The following is a 20,338-nucleotide window of genomic DNA, read 5'->3' on the forward strand; positions in this document are numbered from 1 at the left end:
CGACCGCTGCGCGTGAACGCTGCGCGCGAAAGTATCTGTCATATGTGGATTGTGGAGGGGGGAGGGGCGAGGGAGGAGCAGCTGGGAGGCGGGAGTGGGGTGGAGAGCCGGGCTGGGAGGACCAACAACAACAAACAAAATGGCAGCAAGCCCAAAAGCGATACAGGACGAGATTGGGGCACAACCTGGAATCGCTAATAAATAAATGGCCAGTGGCACCGGTACAATCAGGTACAAATAGTTCTAGCAGGCAAAGCGAGCAGTGCACAATTTAGCAGTTAATGCCAAGCAGTCTATCACTATAGCGCTACGATCACAATATCATGAGGCACAATCAATAATTATAGTGAGCAGAGCGGGCAGTGCGCAATTTGACTAAGGCAATTAATTAGTCAGTCAGAAGCGCTACGATACCACTTCTAGCAGCAGGGAGCAGCGTGGGGAGCGACTGCTTCTGATCTATGCAGGACGGTCACAGCGTTAATGCAATCGGGTCGAGCCTTAACTTTAGTGGGAGGGAGGAGCAGCTGCGAGGCGGGAGTGGGGTGGAGAGCCGGGCTGGGAGGACCAACAACAACAAACAAAATGGCAGCAAGCCCAAAAGCGATACAGGACGAGATTGGGGCACAACCTGGAATCGCTAATAAATAAATGGCCAGTGGCGCCGGTACAATCAGGTACAAATAGTTCTAGCAGGCAAAGCGAGCAGTGCACAATTTAGCAGTTAATGCCGAGCAGTCTATCACTATAGCGCTACGATCACAATATCATGCGGCACAATCAATAATTATAGTGAGCAGAGCTGGCAGTGCGCAATTCGACTAAGGCAATGAATTAGTCAGGCAGAAGCGCTACGATAACACTTCTAGCAGCAGGGAGCAGTGTGGGGAGCGACCGCTTCTGATCTAGGCAGGACGGTCACAGCGTTTATGAAATCGGGTCGAGCCTTAACTTTAATGGGAGGGAGGAGCAGCTGGGAGGCGGGAGTGGGGTGGAGAGCCGGGCTGGGAGGACCAACAACAACAAACAAAATGGCAGCAAGCCCAAAAGAGATACAGGACGAGATTGGGGCACAACCTGGAATCGCTAATAAATAAATGGCCAGTGGCACCGGTACAATCAGGTACAAATAGTTCTAGCAGGCAAAGCGAGCAGTGCACAATTTAGCAGTTAATGCCGAGCAGTCTATCACTATAGCGCTACGATCACAATATCATGAGGCACAATCAATAATTATAGTGAGCAGAGCGGGCAGTGCGCAATTCGACTAAGGCAATGAATTAGTCAGGCAGAAGCGCTACGATACCACTTCTAGCAGCAGGGAGAAGCGTGGGGAGCGACCGCTTCTGATCTAGGCAGGACGGTCACAGCGTTAATGCAATCGGGTCGAGCCTTAACTTTACATCGCACTCACTGAATGACGGGCCAAGAGACGTCGCTCCGTTGAGCTAATTAAGAACAAACGTTCATCTTTGGGCCCGCTACAGCTAGCCATGTCTCCGCTTCCCAGTATGTATTGCGAAAGCGAGGGTCCTGATACATCGCTTGGAGATAGCATTCCATTACTCTTCCAAGACATAACCCCTCCTCCTGATCTAAATAATGACATGCTCATAAACCTCTCTGTCTCTTCAGGTAGCATGACGCGAGAGGCAGAAGCCGTGGTAGATATAACGTTACCATTGGTAGAGACTGCTAAAAAACGTAATAAACCTTCAAAAAACCCACGACCACAAGGTCCTCCCCCGAAAAGAAGGAGAAAGGTGGGTAGTAGATCACAGAGAAACAAGATCAGTCTCATTGATTTTGCCAAATCTATGAGCTCCTCATCTAATGCAATTACATTACCCGCACCAGCTATTGAATCACCCTTCCCATTACTAGATCCATCCGGTATTGATTTAATGGGAAGCATTGAAAAACTGGTCAGATCTCTCACATTGCCTTTAGTAGAGAGACTACAAAAAATAGCCCAACAGCTGAGGAACTTAGAACAGGCAATCGATGAAATCAAAGAAGGAATTAAGGGTGTTCCAGTGCCCCCACTAGCGTCCACAATTACCGTACCACCCCCAAACGTTATTGATCAAATGGTGGCTAAAACTACAAACCAAATTAACCCCAAAACCAACGCCCTCCAAAACATCACGGCTAAAGGCGAAAAATAGTGATAAAGTGGCTCAGGTGGGTGGAAAACCTAATCCCCCTGGAAATCTTCAAAAACCTACCGGCCATGAAGATTCTGTGAGGCCATCCTTTCCTAAGAGGCACAACGTGGAACTGCCTCTGGAAGCAGCTCCACTTTTGGTGGTCCTTACTGGAGTCCCGGTTTTGGAGGATGGTAAAGATGGTAAGAATGAAAACCAAAACCAGTTAAAAAATAAAGTCATATTTTGGCTCAGGAAGAACCGACCGCTTCCTCCTAACGTGAATGGTGAAATTCTATACGTCAGGCGCCTTCCCTGGCTGGGTCCTAGTATAAAGAACATTACGGGAGACATCATTATAATACATTTTAGAGATATAAGGGCAGTCAGAAATATCTTAGATTGGTGTCCTCCCAATGGCAGTAATGAAATCAAAGCCTGTGATTTGACTTACTTTAATCCCAGAAATCTGATAACCCCTGCTATTAATCTCAGGCCGCTGGTCTATCATCAGGATGATTACATTAGACCCTTATTCCAATGTGAGGTTGATCGCTTTAGGCCTCAATTTAATCATCGAGATGATCACCTCAGACCTCTATCCCAACACCAGGATGCCTGCTTTAGGTCCTTACCCTTACATCAGATCGATCACTATAGACCTTCATTCCAATATCAGAATGATCACTTCAATCCCCCAGGTAATCATTATCCCTCACTATGGAATAATTTTCCTACTCAGGAATGCAGTTTTAATCATCAACTGACTACAAGACCCTTTCTGATCCCCACCCAGAATCGATTTAACATTCTGTCAGGAATAGATGATATAGAATGACTAATAACCACCCCAACTTCTTTGGATAATTTTAATTTACGCCCCCTAGACAAGCTGACCGTACCCCAAAAGGTCTCCTTATCTGAGGACTACTGTGGCAGCTTTTCTCCCTCCAGCGATCTTCCAAACAAGGCCCTGGAAAATAGTATCTTGACTGAAGGGCCTTGGAACCTAATACAAGATCCCTCTCTGTTGTCTCAAGGTCAAACTGCGGGAACTCAGATCCATTCCAAACAACCGTATCTTCCTCCCAACGTACTATCATCTAGTAGTTTGACCCTTTCTATCATAATCTGGAACATAGCAGGCCTGCGTCCTAAAGTCGACCAACTCAACTGGCTAGAAATAATTAGAAATCATAATATAGTATGCTGCCCGGAAACATGGTCAGTAACTGCTATCCATCTTCAGGGGTACAGATTGTATCACTCAAGTGCACGTCCTTCCCTTTTTGGTAGACCCAAGGGAGGATTATCAGTATATGTATCTAATACCCTCCCATTTAAGGAAATTGTAGAAATAAAAACTGAAGAGAACTATCAGATACTTAAACTCTCAGTGAATCAAGGGCATACATATTTTCTGGTAAATTTCTATAACAATCTGTCACCACCTGATTTTGTGAAAGTCCTAAATAGGATAACCTCTGTTTTAGATGAGCACCGGAATAAATGTTCCTCTTTGCCTTTTAAATTGATATGGGGTGGCGATTTTAATATTACTTTATGTAAAGAACATAATAATCCAAATTGTGGTATTGTAGATGAGGGTGGGAGACCTCTAACACATTTCGCACACTCCAGTGCTGGGATCGTTCTAAATGAAAAGTTCTTTACCCTAGGACTGGGGTACGCGAATGAATTAGTTGAACCTCCAATTGACTTCTCCCCCACCTTTCACGCTAGGGGCTGTAACAGCATACGAAAAGCTCTAATTGTATCTTAAAATTGCTTAAAAGCACCAGAAATGTAAGGGCACTAACGAGACATAATCTCACCCCACCATGCAGATTATGCAAAATTGGTATTGACTACACCAGGTTGGCAGGTGATGGCAGTTGGTGGGAGCAATTGCCACTTAAGGAAGTAACAGGATGTTATTTAAGTGTGTGAGGGAGAGCCCTGTGATTAGTCTGCTGTGTGTCTCTCCCTGCACAGAAAAACTGGATCTCAGCAGCCAATTGACTCGTTTTCTGTAGTTTCAGTAAGTTGTTTAAGTCAGGGGTGGGTAAATGTCAGTGGTTTATGTTTGACACTTTGTAAATCATTAAAGAAAGCTCAATAGTTTTTTTTCTTGCATATTCCGTTTTCATAACTTCTTCTTGTAGCTAGCCCTGGTCATAACCCATTGCCTCCAGTGCAAAGTAAGGACGCTTTTGACAGAAGCTTTCACCAATGTTCATTTCCTTTACAGACCCAAAATGTGTTCACATTCTTGATGGCTGCAGCAGTAGTTCCTCTTTTAAAGCACTAGCAGGGCCACTTATGAAGACAGAAGATAACTCAATTCTGATGATGATGTCATTAGACAAAGAACGAGAAATATACTTGTAACAGATGCCCACGGCTGCCCTCTGGACAGGATCATTCTTAACCTCCTGGCCCCAGGGTGGCAGCAGCAGGGTCTGGTTTGGGCCTCTCAGCTCCTCGACCTCAGAGACGCCGCCGTGATGTTGTTTGTCAGGAGTACGAGAGCGGTTTGAAGTAGTGTCTTCGCTCCACATATGCATAGTGATGGAGCGCAATCCTGCGCATGCGCTGTTATGAGACGCTTCATTATGTTGTTGGGGAGCAAGGGAGGTTAGGAGCACGAGATCGATATGAAGTAGGGTCTTCGCTCCGCACATGCGCAGTGATGGCGCGCGATCCTGCGCACGCCCAGTTATGAGACGCTTCGTTATGCTGTTGGGGGCGGGGAGGTCAGGGGCACTAGAGATAAAGAGAGGCCTCGCCTGACTTCCCTCAAGGAAGTGTGTCACCGAATGAGCTTTGATACACAGGGGCTGTGAGGCGCTACAGCGCCAATGTATGTGAGCAGGCACGAGCAGGGGCCGCCAGCTCGGACTGGGAACCGATTCAACCACTTTGGGTCGAACGAGCCCTTCCTCGAACCCGAGCATCATTCCTCCCGGCTTCTGTCTGTGTTCAGCTGCCTGCAGAGGCGGAAGGACCCTCCCTGGGTGTCTGTGTAGCTCGCTTCAGCTTCAGACCCTCACCGCCCCCCCCCAGATCTGCCCCCACCCCCTCAGACTCCAAACCTGTGCTGCTTTTTACTGCTCTCTGGGGAATCCTGCATGGTACTTTGCATTTCACTGCACACGGAGGTATTTACAGCTTAATCTTTACATTTGTGCACACTGAATGACTTGTAATACTGTATGAGACATCTTTGCACACTGGACTGCTTTTTACAATACTATGTGAAAGCTGTACACATTGTACGTGTTTATTACTTAACTATAAGAAATATGTGCACATTTCATTGCTTTTCAGGGCACTGTGAGGGATATTTACAGCTTAAAGAGGTAATCTGGGCACAGGGCACTGCTTTTTACCACACTGTGAGAAATCTTTGCACAATGTACTGCTTTTACTACACTATGAGGACTATGTTCACAATGGACTGCTTTGTACTGCACTACAGGGGGGCATGCACAGTGAAAATGTGTACACTGCACTGATGTTTACTACACTGGGAGAGATGCTTATCGCTGCACTGTGAGAAATCTTTGCCACCACTCTTCTTTACCTGCACATTTGAGGGAAATTTACATTCTCATTGTTGCTGAGATTGGACTCACGCACCCATCGATGCACAGGCGGCGCCTGGGTGTGTCTGGCCAGAAAGAGGCACTTCCGCCTTCTACTCTGACAAGGAGAGTGTCCACTTCTCCTGCTCTGCCGTGGTCAGGAGCCTCCTCCTTTCTTCCTCTTCTTCCCTGTCTTTCTGTCTCTGTCTCGCTCTTCCTCACTTGCTGAATGAAAGCATGACTTCAAGAAACGACGCTTACCCTCTCTTTCGTCTCTTTTCCTTCATTTGTTCCCCTGTGAAATGGATCCAAAAGAGAAAGAAACACTTTTGCTGGAAATGTCATCTAGTTCTCAAATTTTTCTATTCCAAAGTGCAGCCTCGGGATGGAAAGAAAAAAAGGTTCAAAATAAGAAAAATAACAAAGTAAAGCAAAACAGAGGGGTCGCAAAGTGGCCAGATTGGTTTTATTCACACCTAAACACATTAGCGCCACTTCACGGAGTTTGCCAGTGAAACAGTACTTTCGTTTTCTCGTCTTTCTGTTGGTGTGTGGAGTGGAAAACGTTTAATGCAATCCTTAACGACTGTTTAGTTTTATAAAATGTATACCACAGCTCTGTGTTCAGATATGTGGTCTTTTTAAATCATACTATTTACGTTTTGTAAGGATGTAAGCATATAAGCAATGGACATTGAAACGGGTCCCTTCCGAGTGTTTACTTTTCAGGCAAAAACACGCTTTGATTTCTAAATAGTGAGTGTAAACGTGTTGAGGTAACCATGTTGTTCCAGTTTATATTACACATGCTTTACTTAATCTTGCATTCCCTACAATGTGTTCAGTTGGGTGTTGCAATTGCTTTGCGTGAAAAGTTGGTTCTAGAATATGTCAAAAATGTATGCAGATCAATATGTGGCCTGGAAAATTAAAGAACCATAATGCACAATGTAGATAGAGTGTGACCCTATCTGGGATGTGGAAATATTTTGCAAATCTAGTTGTCCAAGGGACAATAAGCTACAGCAATCTTCTAGCACTGCAAATAAATCAAAATGCCTGGCCTACTTCATAAATCAATTATACGGGCTTCCAAAAAAATTTACCCCTTATGTGTAGTGCGGACTATGACGATATTGACTTTACACAGTGAAGCTTTTGCTTGAGGAAAAAAAGTTGTATAAAATTTCATAGTGTCCGCTGTACTGGAAAATCAATATCATATATTTACATAGTATACATTTAGCATAAGGTATTGCAAAGAAATAAAATACAATAACAAGCATTTCAGACCCAAGCTGGTATTTACAAAACATCTGTGATCCAGCCGTAACTCAGAAATGGACATACACGTTTGAGTGTATCTTAAGTACAGCTCTGTTTTCTCCGGCAATGTGAAGGTTAGCTTTTCTAATACATCAGGCAAGAGCAGGGGTGTGAGGAATCCTTTCTTAGGAGATAGTTCTGAAGATTTCATTTCAACTTACAGCAAAGTATTATCTCACAAGGTGTGCAGGGTTCTCATTTGAATGACTGTGACATTGCAATACATAATGCCCATATAGAAAACTCATTGGTGTACCCCAGCCTGACCTCACTTGTGGGGCAAGCGGCGGGGTAGACAGGTTTATGACTGAGGTATCGCAGTCTTACCAACAGTCCCAAACAGAACTTACAGTGATACTTGGTGATGAGTTTATAGGATCGTCAACGAACAAGACCTCATTTTTTTTACAGTGGGTCAAGAAGAGCATTAAAACTTCCCAAAGGAGAGTGCTACGTGAGAGTCTTAGAGGGCTTGATTAGATCCCAGAGCCATTTCCATTGCCTGTGCTAGCGAGGCACAACTGATACGAGAACAAGTTGTGTAGCAATGCTCAAATATGAAATGGCTAAACTCGTGATTAGCCGGTATCAGGGCTAAGGAAGGGAAACTCTTATCAATCTTGTCTGTTCCAAGCAGGCTTTTGATGTTCCTTGGAACTAACTGTAAGGAATTCTGTCTATGGAAATTTGTTTATATGCTTATGATACACCGCTGGATGAAACCTGCGTTATCAGTATGAACATGGTATCAAAAAAGAAGGCAGTGCCATCAAAACGGTTGTGGTTGGAGCCACGAGGTTTCACTGCTAATACTACCACAGTGCCGTGATAGAATTAGACTTCGGCAGCAACTTTAACACAATGGGCCATATGCATGAACACATTTTCCCATAGACACAGAATGGACAAAACCCTTTGATGCATCTGGCCCAATGAGTCCATCTTGAGTGGCCAGTATTTGTCATAATAGTCATCCTCCAGTGAGAGCCATCTGCTTTGTAAGAAAATACATGTCCTGAACCATTCATGTCCTGAACCATTCATGTCAGACAGAAACCAAAGGTGCCTCGCCATCAGAACATCAAATGTTTTACCTATTACGGTTTAGAGTATGGTTTGGCCCAATTACTGCTCACTTACCAGTAAAGTCTTACGAAATGGATCTTCAAGACTGGCTTTTCTTAACTCATGCACACTGTGGTTTAGGCAGGAGCCAGGGAATGCATGCAGAAGGCGACTGGCAGGAGAAATCTCCAAGCAAGAAAAGCACAAATAGTCTAATGAAAAAACCACGCTGAAGCTTCTTTTTTAATTTTTTTTAATTCTGTTTATTGATTTTACATAATACACAATACATCAGCTTATAATATATGACAAATGTACAGCATATATCCAAATTTTAGCTGAAACATTAAAACAATAACAAATTAAACATTCAGTACCGCTTCAAACATCTCTGCAACATCAGTCTCCATTAGAGAACAAATACAGAGGGGGGGAGCATCAGTAGCCGTGGATCAGAGCAGCCAGAATAATAAGTACAGGTAGAGGAGAGCCATAACAGTACAATTCTCATAAAGTCCATGACCGGAGAGAGCAGATCATAAATGCCCAACAGAGATACAGACATACATAGAAGACCCATGCAGCCAATGGAGGGCCCCAATTCGCTTACGCACAGCTCTCAGCCCAAAATGCCATCCGGACAGTTTTCCCCGTTCATGACCTGTCTGACCCACCGGTAGTCTCTAGGTCTGCAGCTACAGTGTGGGACTGTGCCCTGTTGGTAGACCATTGTGTAAACAGCTCCCATATGTCTTTAGTTCTAGATGTAGGTGGCATGAGTTCCCAATATATACCCAGTTGTGTGTGGTCATAAGTGACATCTGACAGCCATTCAGTAAATTTGGGTATTCTTTTCCTGCCCCATTGGAGTGCAATCTGCCTGCGCGCATAGAGTAACAATAGAGCATGTAACTTGCGCCGTCGGGGTAATGTGTTTTGCACGTGGCCTCGTAGGCCTAAATGCGGTGAAGGTACATCACTATGCTCAACAATATGGTTGATTGCCACAAAAATGTCCGTCCAATATTGGACAAGTGATGGGCAGTCCCATGCCATATGTAAAAAGGAAGCCGGTTCATAACCACACCTCCAGCATCGCTCATCCTCTCGCAATTTCATTCTGTAGAGAGTGATAGGGGTTCTGTAATAGCGATGCAGAAACTTAAAATGCAGAAGACGGAGTTTGTAATTGGGGGACAATTCAGTCAATTGTTTACAACAATATTGCCACTGTTCTTCAGATAAAGGGGGATCTAATTCCATGTTCCAGAGCCCCAATGATTTGGGTTGTACAATGGGAGTTTGGTCCTGCATGGCGGTATACAACCTAGTAATCAACTTCTTGGGAGAAGCCTTAGCCAAAATGGATTCTAGCGCTTGCAATGTCGGGGGGGCCTCAGGGAATCCTTCTCACAGCGCACGACAGGCGCCTTCAATTTATGATGGGTGAACTGCTCAGCGAATGTTGGGCTCCTATCTTCCGTGCCTACGGAAAGGGGTCTGAAGCTACCCTCTGGATATAAATCCGCAAAGGTAAGCAGCTGTGTGTCACCTAACTCCAGCACCCCACCACCCTGCTCCCAGCATGGAAGTATGGGATTATCACGCAATGGTACAGAGGGCGCATATATCAGGGGGACACCAGCTCGTCTCTGGAGTTCTCTCCAGACCCAGCGCAACAGGTCGGCTGTATCAATATCTTGACGGGGTCTCGGCGCCTTTTTATAAAGAGCGACTTTCAAAGGAGTGGGGGCTACCGCGTCCATCTCCACCGCGACATGGGGCTGGTAAGGAGTTGGATAGATCCAGAAGTGCAAAAATTGCGCTTGAGCACACAGTGCGTATAAGTACATGTCCGGAGCTCCTAGGCCACCATGTCTAAGCGGGAGTGTCAGGAGACCCCAAGAGGCTGGAGCCTGGCCATTAGCCCATTCCAGTGACAGTAGATGAGTGTGCAGGGTTTTATGAAAGTGCTGCGTGAGAGGAAGCGGTACATTGGCGAACGGTATAAAAATGTAGGTAAAATTACCATTTTTATCAATGCAATCCGCCCAGTGATGGAAAGGGGCAATTTAGACCAAATGCTTACTTTAGATTCTAGCCAAAAATTTAGGGTCCATATGTCCTGTATACAGCGGCTTAGCCATATTCCCAGATATTTTACTTCGTCTGCCTGCCAACGTAAGTGGAATTCCAAAGCCACTGCGGGAGTATTATCAATGAGCGGGAATATCACAGATTTGTTCCAATTTATGGTGATGCCGGAAAGGCCCCCAAATCAGATGAATTCCCGTAACATCGGGTCAAGATTGTCGGATGGGTTATGAACGTACAAAGTGACATCGTCAGCATACATAGAAATTAGGAGTCTTCTAGAGCTGAGGCCGATCCCCCGAGTGGTATGATGTTGCCGTATTCTAGCTGCTAGGGGCTCCATCGCAATAGCGAAAAGGAGAGGTGACGGGGCATCCCTGCCTCGTACCTCTAATTATGGCAAAGCAGTCAGATATTTTTTTTTATATTTCTTTTTATTAACAATAAACATAAATAAACATAACATTGCATTGGAGACAAATCGACAGCATTACAAAGTGTTAGGAGCTAGGAACATCTAGTACAGGATAAAACAGGATATAAAAAGAATCGGGGATCAAGGGGAATCCAGGGTTTCAGAGTCAGTTCGCCTATTCGGAGGGACACAGATATCTCCCCGATAGGCGTTCCACGGTCTCCACACCTTTGTCCATTTCTCAGGGCAGCCCCTCGCCACATATACCGCCCGCTCCCTGAACATGCACCAATCAAGATCCTGAGACCACTTCGCACGCCGAGGCGGTTGAGCGGCCCCCCACAGTTGCGCTATATTGCGTTTTGCGACCATACAGGCTAATGTGACCCATTGCTTCAGATATTGATTAAGGTCAGTGGGCTCCCAAATGTTCAAAAGGCATCTACGCACCTCCAATCCAATGTCATAACTCAACACAGACCTCATGACATCGTGTATATCACGCCAATATGTCTGGATGCAACTACAATGCCACAGGATGTGGAGAAATGTAGCAACCTCCCCATATCCCCGCCTGCAGTCACCATTTGTCGCGCACCCCATTCTCACCAATCTAGGACCGGTCACATAAGATCTGTGCAGAATTTTCAACTGTACCAAACGCAGCCTCATCTGTACTGCTACGACCCGTGGGGAAGAAACCGCCTCAACCCAGTCCTCATCATCCACTTCCAGCCCATCAGCCATCCAAGCCTCTCGGAGAGACTGTAACAGATCATCCATGTGATTAATAAGTTTGCGGTAGACCAAGGAGATCGTCTTAACAGGAATGTAACCATCCAAGATACGATCCTCGAGGGGGGAGGCGTCTGGGAGGGAGTCTCCCAGCGGAATATGGGACAGGAGGGCATGTCTGACCTGCAAATAACGAAAGTGTTCCCTAGCGTGGAGGTGGTGACGTTCCTGCAGCGCTTCAAAGGTCAACAACTCCCCCTTCCCCAAACATCTTTTACGTGGCTGAGTCCGATCAATTCCCACTTGTCAAATCCCTTGGTAGTCCATAAATTACCCAATTTAGCAGAGTCGAAAAGAGGGGTTGCAAGGGTCAACTTTCCTTCCCAACCCAGGGACTTAGTGGCCGCGTGCCAGACTCTCACTGCGTGCAAAGTAGGGCCCGTGAGGGAAAAGCGCCCCGGCCGATTATATAACGTTCAGAGCAAATTTCCCCCAGGGGACAAACTACGATCCATAGCATAGCCGGGATCGTCAGGAAGTCCATAAACCATGTGGTTGATAGCTGCAAGTTGGGAAGCCCAATAATACTTCCGGAGATCGGGGAGACCAATACCTCCATCATACCAGGCAAGGGTGAGTTTAGCGTAGGCAATGCGGGACCTGCCACCCCAAAGGAGGGTTCTCTGGAGTGTTTCAACTTCTCGAAAGTACCTGGCAGGCACCGAGTCCATGGTATTTTGGAGAACGTACAAAAAGCGTGGAAGAGCCAACATCTTAAAAAGCACCGCTCGACCTAAGAGAGACAAGGGTAACGACCGTCAACGCTCCACCTCTGCGCGCAATCTAAGTAAGGGCGGTTGCAAGTTATTTGCGTACCTCGTCTTGGCGTCAAGGGAAATATAAATACCCAAATATACAAAACCGGTAGTAGTCACCTGAAGCAGACAATTCTGCGGAATCACCGGTGGAGCGCCCGATAACATCAACATCACAGATTTCGACCAATTGATGGTGAATCCCGAAAATTCACCGAACACCCTAAGAATGTCAAGAAAAACGTCAAGGGAGGAGCGAGGTGTAGATAGATAAAGGAGCACATCATCAGCATATAGAGATATCTTATCCTCCCACTCCGGGGACCACCGCAAACCGCGTATCATCTTTTCCCACCGAATCCAAGCAGCCAGGGTTCCAGAGCTAACGCGAACAGAAGGGGCGACAACGGACAACCCTGTCGCGTTCCCCTCTCCAACTCAAAATCGCACGATTGACAATTGTTCACCACCACGCGGGCCAGAGGAGCAGTATAAAGTAAACGTACCTATCCAATAAAGTCAGGACCGAAACCCAGCTTTTCCAGTACAGCAAAGAGATACAACCATTCAATCCGGTTAAAGGCCATGGCAGCATCAAGCGACACCAGCGCCGCCGGGTGCGACAATGTACGAGCCCTACCTAGGACGCCATGGAGGCGTCTCAGATTGAGGGCAGTATTACGGCGTGGCATAAAGCCCGACTGGTCCGGATGCACCAAAGTGGAAATCACCTTGACTAACCTGATTGCCAGCAGTTTGGCCAGTATCTTAGGCTCCGCGTTTAGCAGGGAGATAGGACGATAGGAGGAGAGAGAAGCACGGGGCTTGCCCGGTTTGGGAATCACGACAAAATTAGCAATGCGTTGATCATATGGGAGAACCCCGACCTCTCGGCTTTCCAAAAACATAGCACGCAGGTGTGGCGCTATCTTATGTGCATTCAATTTATATAGTTCAATAGGGATGCCATTAGGACCTGTCGCCTTACCCGAGTTAATACTCCTGCCGGCTCCCCCAATTTCGTCATCAGTGAGAGGGGAATCTAGATATTTCCGGTTGTCATCTGATAATACCGGCATAATAATGTCACAGAGCAAATCCGCGTGTTCCCAGCAATCGTGCACATTCGAGGAGGAATAAACTGCCTTATAATAGGAACCAAAAGAGTCAGCTATCAACTGCGGATCAGTCAAGGTCTCTGGACCATCACCCTCAAGTTCAGGGACTAATCGGGACGCGCGATCCCCCCTTTCCAACCAGGCTATAAGCTTACCGGCCCTATCTCCGTGCGCGTAGATTCTACTTTAGACATCATTATGTTGCGTCACCGCCGACTCCCTAGACAACTCACGATATTCGTCTTGTTTAAGGCGCAGGTGATGGCGAACCTCAGCCGTCGCAGAAGTTGCGGCTTCCCTCTCTAAACGTATCGCCTCCGCCTCCGCAGATGTTATATCCGCTAAACGCCTCTTCCTCTTACTAGCGATAAGAGACAGCGCCTCACCGCGCAGGACAGTCTTATATGCCTCCCATAGTGTCTGAGCCGAGTCCACCGTCCCCTGATTGTGCTGAAAGTAACGTTCGGAGGCGCGACACAGTTCCTTCTTAATAGCGGGGTCACGAAGATGCCAGGCATTGATGGGTGCCACCTTGCCAACCAAGGGCCGTCCCATCTCAATACGGACCCAAACTGGGGAGTGATAGGATATACCGCGACCCAGGTGGCGCGCTTCCCGCACGCCATCAGCCATTGCAGCCGCCAAAATGACGTGGTCAAGCCTTGACATGGACCCATGAGCAGCCGATAGATGAGTATAGCTCCTAAGCGTAGGATTTAAAAGGCGCCAAGCATCAACCAAACTCAAAGAATCTAAGAACTCGCCCAGCCACCGGCGCGCCGGGGGCAGCAACTTAGGCGGGACACGATCAAGATCACCATCCAAAACAGTGTTGAAATCCCCACCCAAAAGCAGGAGGCCCAGCGGGAGTGAAAGGAATATATGTGCAAGGTCTTTAAAAGTGTCGGATTGTAACGCAGGGGGAACATAAATAGAAAGGAAGGTCACCACTTTACCCCCCAGCCTCCCCGACACCCCTACATATCTGCCTCTCTGATGTCAAGTCAAGTCAAGTCAGAGAATTTATATAGCGCACTACATACCCAGAGGGTCTCAAGGCGCTTAGGGAGGGGAGGAGGATTACTTGTCAAATATCCACATTTTAAGTTGCTTTCTAAATGCTAGGTGGTTCTGGGTAAGGCGAAGGTAGGTGGGGAGTGAGTTCCATGTTTTAGCTGCCAGGTATGAGAAGGATCTGCCTCCCATGGTGGTCTTGTTGATGCGGGGTACAGTGGCGAGGGCTTGGCTGGAAGAACGTAGTTGGCGGGAGGGGGTGTAGAAGGACAGTCGTGAGTTGAGGCATTCTGGTCCGATGTCGTAGAGTGATTTGTGTGCGTGGGTTAACAGTCGGAAAGTGATCCTCTTATTGACGGGTAGCCAGTGGAGGTCTTTCAGGTGGCCAGAGATGTGTTCGTTACGCGGGATGTCTAATATGATCCTGGCTGAGGCGTTTTGGATTCGTTGGAGTTTCTTCTGGAGTTTAGCGGTAGTACCTGCGTAGAGGGTGTTTCCGTAGTCCAGTCGGCTCGTGACCAGAGCATGGGTGACTGCTTTTCTGGTTTCGGTGGGGATCCAGCGAAATGTTTTTTTGAGCATGCGAAGAATGTTGAAGCAGGATGAGGATACGGCGTTGACTTGTCTGTTCATTGAGAGAGAAGAGTCCAGGATAACGCCTAGGTTCCGTGCGTGGTCTGTCGGGGTGGGTGCTTTTCCAAGGGCTTCCGGCCACCAAGAGTCGTCCCATGCAGAGGGGGATGTACCTAAGATGAGGACTTCTGTTTTATCTGAGTTCAGTTTCAGACGGCTTTGTTTCATCCATTCGGCAACTTCTTTCATTCCTTCGTGTAGGTTTGTTTTGGCGGTGCTGGGGTCATTGGTGAGAGAAAGGATCAGTTGAGTGTCATCCGCGTAGGATGATCAGACCAAGTAGCATGCACCTCGAAAGGAAGAGCCTTCTTCACCAAGATCCCCACTCCCCGGGAGCCAGTCGTATACCCAGAATGCGCAATCATTCTATAGCCCCCTCTGTGAAGTGCCATACAGCAATTGCCAACAAGGTGATTTTCCTGGAGAAGCACAACATCCGGCGAGTGGCGCCTGATAAACTGGCTAACCATGCCCCGTTTGATCTTGTCTCCCAAGCCATTTACGTTCCAACTCAACACCCGAATTCCCAACCCCACTGTAGAACCAGACATCTACCCAACTCCATCGCGCACGCGCACATCATTCGAGACCCAATGCAATGCGAAACGAAACTGTAAACAAAATCCCCGAAACAACCCGCCTCCCCAACTCAGAAGACCGCCCCCCTCCCTGCACCCCTGCATCAGGACTACGCCCCAAACCCAACTAGCAGTGTGCCTGTCGCCCCACCCAACAATGGTTACTAAAAGTAGAAAGAGGAGGCGCCTGCCGTGTAGTCCACAACCCGACCCCCAAGAATATGCATCCTAAGAGACAGGCAAGCTAGACCAACATGTTACAAATAGAACGCACCAAAAAGTCACCCCCCCCTTCCCCACATCAGCAATGAAAAACAATCAAACATAAAGTCCTCATTCCGGGTCTTGCCGAGTACCCTCCGTGTCAGGTCGATGATCCTCAGTGTCATCCGGTCTAACAGTGTCCAACCAGTCCGAGGCCAGCCCGGCCTTATCAAAAAACCAAGTTTGATCGTTCACTTCAACTCGTAGCTTGGCAAGATATAACATAGAGTATATGATCCCCTTGTCTCTCAATCTCCGTTTAACTTGGAGGAAGCTCTGTCTCATCTTCTGCACCGCCTGGGTAAAATCCGGGAAAAAGGAGACTGTGACGTTTTCGTACCGCAGAGGGCCGTCCGTCCACGAGGCCTGCAAAATAGCATCCCGGTCCCGAAAGTTCAGCACCCTAGCGATCATGGGACGTGGTTGTGCACCCACTTTCGGCGGACCCCCTGGCACTCTATGAGCCCTCTCCACTGTAAGGAACTTACTGAGGTTTCAAGTGGTTAAGGATCAGGTCTTCAACGAATAGGTCCGGTGTATGCGACTCCACATTTTCAGGAACACCCAAAATGCGGACATTATTTCGACGATTGTGCCCCTCCTAATCATCGAGAAGCCTCCTGGTTTCGTCTCGCGCAGTCAGAAGTGCTCGGACTTCTCTCTGTAGGTCAGCGGTATCATCAACCAGGCTCGAAGTCAGGATATCGAGGGACTTTACTTTTTCGCTCGTCTTGGCGTGATCCGTGCGCAAGAGGTTAAAGTCAATCTTAACCCAGTCAAGCTTGTGATCGAGTGCATCCATTCTAGTCGCCATAGAAGTTTCGATTCTGGTGACCACATCCATTATGTCCTGCAAAGAAGGCTCTGCGCCGGCCCTCGGTGAGGTGGCCTCAGTGACTGGTGTTTGCTTCTGGTCAGCCGGAGACCCCCTAGGCACAGTATATTTGTCCAGTTTATTGGATTGGACGGACCTCTGAGTCCTGCCACCCTTAGTGAGAGGTTTCTCCAAGTCTGTTCTGGCAGCCATGATGGGGCGATCTCCGGGAACACCCGGGATAAGGCCAGCGACACAAAGGACGAAACTCACAGACGCTGGGGACCCACGCGGCCATCTTGGTCCCGCTCTAGGCTCCTCCTCCAAGCAGTCAGATATTAACCCATTCACGGACACTCGTGCTTGTGGCTTCTCATATAACAGTTTGATGCGGGCAATAAATGAGGGGCTGAATCCCATTCGAGCGAGGATACTGAAAAGGTTTGGCCATTCTAGCGAGTCAAACGCTTTTGTTGCATCTAAAAAAATTGCGGCTGCCTTCACGCTGGGGTGTAGATAATGAAGAATAGAGAAAAGCGTTCGCAAATTGTGCGACATGGCACGTCCGGGGATGAACCCTGATTGGTCCGGTAGGGCCACCATCGGCAATAATGGCTGCAAGCGATTGGCCAGTAGCTTGGCATAGATCTTAACGTCAACATTTATTAAAGACAGGGGGCGTTAAGAGTCAAGCTCTTTTTTGTCCTTTTCAGGTTTTAACAGGGTCATTATCAATGCTTCGCGCATGGAGGGGGGAAGTATGCCTGTGCCAGTGCCTCGTTATACACTGCAAGCAGATGGGGTGCCAGTTCCTCACTGTAGGTTTTATAAAATGATGTCGTCAGGCCATCAGGTCCAGGGGCTTTACTAAGGGGTAGACCTTTGATCACCTGTTTGACATCGTCAACAGTTATAGCTAGGTCCATATACCGTCTGTGGGTGTCATTGAACCAGACGAGTCCTATGGAGTTCAGGAAGTCTTGCAGATTATCCGATTGGACCGATTGAGTGGCAGTGTACAGGGTGGAATAAAATGTGGCAAATTCCTTCAGGACCCCTTCTTGTCCCATTGCTGTATCCCCCTCTGGTGAGTTGATCATGTGAATAAAAGCAGTGGAGTTGAAGCGCTTGATCATAGTAGCAAGTGTGCGCCCAGGCCTATCACCCTCCCCATACCGCCTGGCTTCAGCGTGCTTGCCTAAGAACTTCAGTTCCCTCTGCGCTACCTCCGCAAATTTCAGGAGTTTGCTTTTCAGTTCAGTTGCTATTGCTGGATCCGCCTCAGCACAAAAGCGCCCCTCTAGTTCCCGTATCTGAATTTCTATCTGTGCCAGGGTCCCCCTTAGCGCCCTCAGAGCTCCCGCCCGCCGGGCAATACACTTTCCTCGAACCACCACCTTGAAAGCATCCCACAATAGGGCCTCCGATGGGACTGTACCAGAGTTAAGAACGAAGTATTCAACCACATCTTTCCTGATTTCTTCCTTAAACGCCTCATCAAGTAACGCATGTGGAGGTAGCTAAAAGCACGCGGTGGCGTATCAGGAAGCGTTAACATGAGCAAGCAGGGAGCATGGTCGGAAAGGGAACGTGCCAGGTGAGAGGCATGCACTACCCACGGCGCCACCTCCGATGACACCAGCCAAAAGTCCAAGCGGGACCAAGCAGCATGTTGTGACAAAATACATGTACCCTCGCGCTGTAGCGGGTGCCTATCTCTCCAGACGTCTAACAACCTCCCCTCAGCTATCAGGTCACGCAGGGCTGATCCTGCCTGGGGATGTAATGGGTGCGGTGAACCTTGTCTATCCAGGTGATCATTTAAGACCGCGTTGAAATCCCCCCCCCCAGATTATCAAGTTGCATTGTGATGCTACAATTTTCGACCAAACATCTCTAAAGAACCCTGGGGAGTCAACGTTTGGGCCATATATTGCCACTAAAACTACCTGTCTACCACTCAAGAGTCCATGTAGGATAATATATCTCCCTTCCTGATCCACATGAACTGAGATATCCTTCCAATCTAGAGTTTTACGGACCAATATGGCCACCCCACGTGCATAATTAGAGTACACAGCAGAGTGTATCGATCCCCATCGTGCATGTTTAAGTCGTACAGAAGGCGTTTGTAGAAATACTCCAGTCAAAGCTTATAAAAATTAGTGTAGTTTATTGGCAGCACGAATTACATCCTTCTGAGTCCCAGCCAAGTCTTCTCTGAGCTGGTACAGTTAACCACCTTCAATAACAATTCTGGAACACAGAGGACACTTGAAGGAAAGCATGTCTCATGCCATGTCTCATGCACTGGCATGCGACCCAGAGATACATTTAAAGTGACAGGCAAAAATATAACACATCTCCCTTTTTTTATAAAATAAAATAAACCAACAAACAATAACATCTATGATCATAACCTTGTATAACCCTGAACTAATAAAAAAAACATAGCAGAGAATAAAGGACAACTTTGAGCATGAGCAACATCAATTGACATATCTTTTAGGAATATTGATAACACGTTTAGTATCCTTCACTCTTCGAGCAATAGAATTATCTGCTAACAAAACATTTGGTTTATTAGACAAATTTCCCTTATCACTCATGACAGTACACTTAGCTAATTTCCTTACATTCCAATATGTGCCATCCTGAGTCATGACACTATTGGCAAATATTTTTTTGATCTGAATGGGGTCACTAAACTTGTTAGTACCTTTGGACAACAAACCAGGTCTGAGAATTCTCACCCATTCTCCCACCTGAAACTCTTGGGATTTTGTGTTCCACTTTTTGTCATACCATTCTTTCGTTTTGAACTGCTTATTCTCTACATGTCTGGCAACCTCTTCTATATCAACCTCGTCAAAAGAAAACTGATTGCATTTCTCTTTTAGCCACCACGGTAACATTCTTGAGGCTGGATTTCGACCTTTAAACAACTTAAAAGGACTTACCTCAGTAATTGTGTGAGGTGTAATACGGTATGTCCATAGCCTTTCCCTTAAAGCACTTACCCAAGAAACTCCAAATTTGACAGATTCCACCACAAAATTCTTCAGCACCTGATTGAATCTCTCAACTTGACCATTCTCATGGGGTTCGTATAATGAAGTAAATCTGTGAACAATGTTACAATTCTTGAGAAAATGTGCCATTTCACCAGATGTCAATTGAACCCCATTATCAGATACCAAAACAGAAGGACACCCTTCTCTAGTAAAAACTTCTTTGAAAAAACAAATGACAGCTTCAGTAGAAGCCTTAGGGACAAACTTCACCTCTGGCCATTTGGAGTGGTAATCCACTATAACTAAAGCATAACGCGAAGATTCAGGTAACATGTTAAAAGGACCTGATATGTCAAAAGCAATCTTTTGCCGTGGTTCTGAAGGCCATTTAACAACTTTGAGGGGTGGAGTATATACTTTTAACATTCTTTCTTTGCACACACACTCTTGACACTCTCTAACTGTCCTGTCAACAAATCTGTCAACCCCTGGCCACCAAAATACAGAGCGAACCAACCTTTTCATGGAAGAGATACCAGGATGCGTATCATGGGCAATTTGTAAAATGATGTCTTGCATGCCCTCTGGAGGTATACATTTCCCAGATTTAAAAATGAAACCGGAATCCAGTTCCAACTCATCCAAAACATTGTAAAATGGCATTAACTCTGCACTAACAATGTTCTTATTCGGCCAGCCATTTTGAATGTAATTCACTA

General features: G+C 46.8%; 1 long non-coding RNA gene across 2 annotated transcripts in view; it reads right to left on the reverse strand.

Moving 5' to 3' along the window:
* Positions 1 to 4,661, reverse strand: part of LOC144806046 (uncharacterized) — a 190,973-nt gene extending 186,312 nt beyond the window's left edge. For both annotated transcript variants that reach the window (XR_013605670.1, XR_013605669.1), the window contains exon 1: positions 4,533 to 4,661. This is a non-coding gene — a long non-coding RNA (uncharacterized LOC144806046). The remainder of the gene's footprint in view (positions 1 to 4,532) is intronic.
* Between the last annotated feature and the right edge of the window lie 15,677 nt (positions 4,662 to 20,338).

This window comes from Lissotriton helveticus (genome assembly GCF_964261635.1).
Source record: "Lissotriton helveticus chromosome 1_1 unlocalized genomic scaffold, aLisHel1.1 SUPER_1_unloc_41, whole genome shotgun sequence".
Taxonomy (NCBI): domain Eukaryota; kingdom Metazoa; phylum Chordata; class Amphibia; order Caudata; family Salamandridae; genus Lissotriton; species Lissotriton helveticus.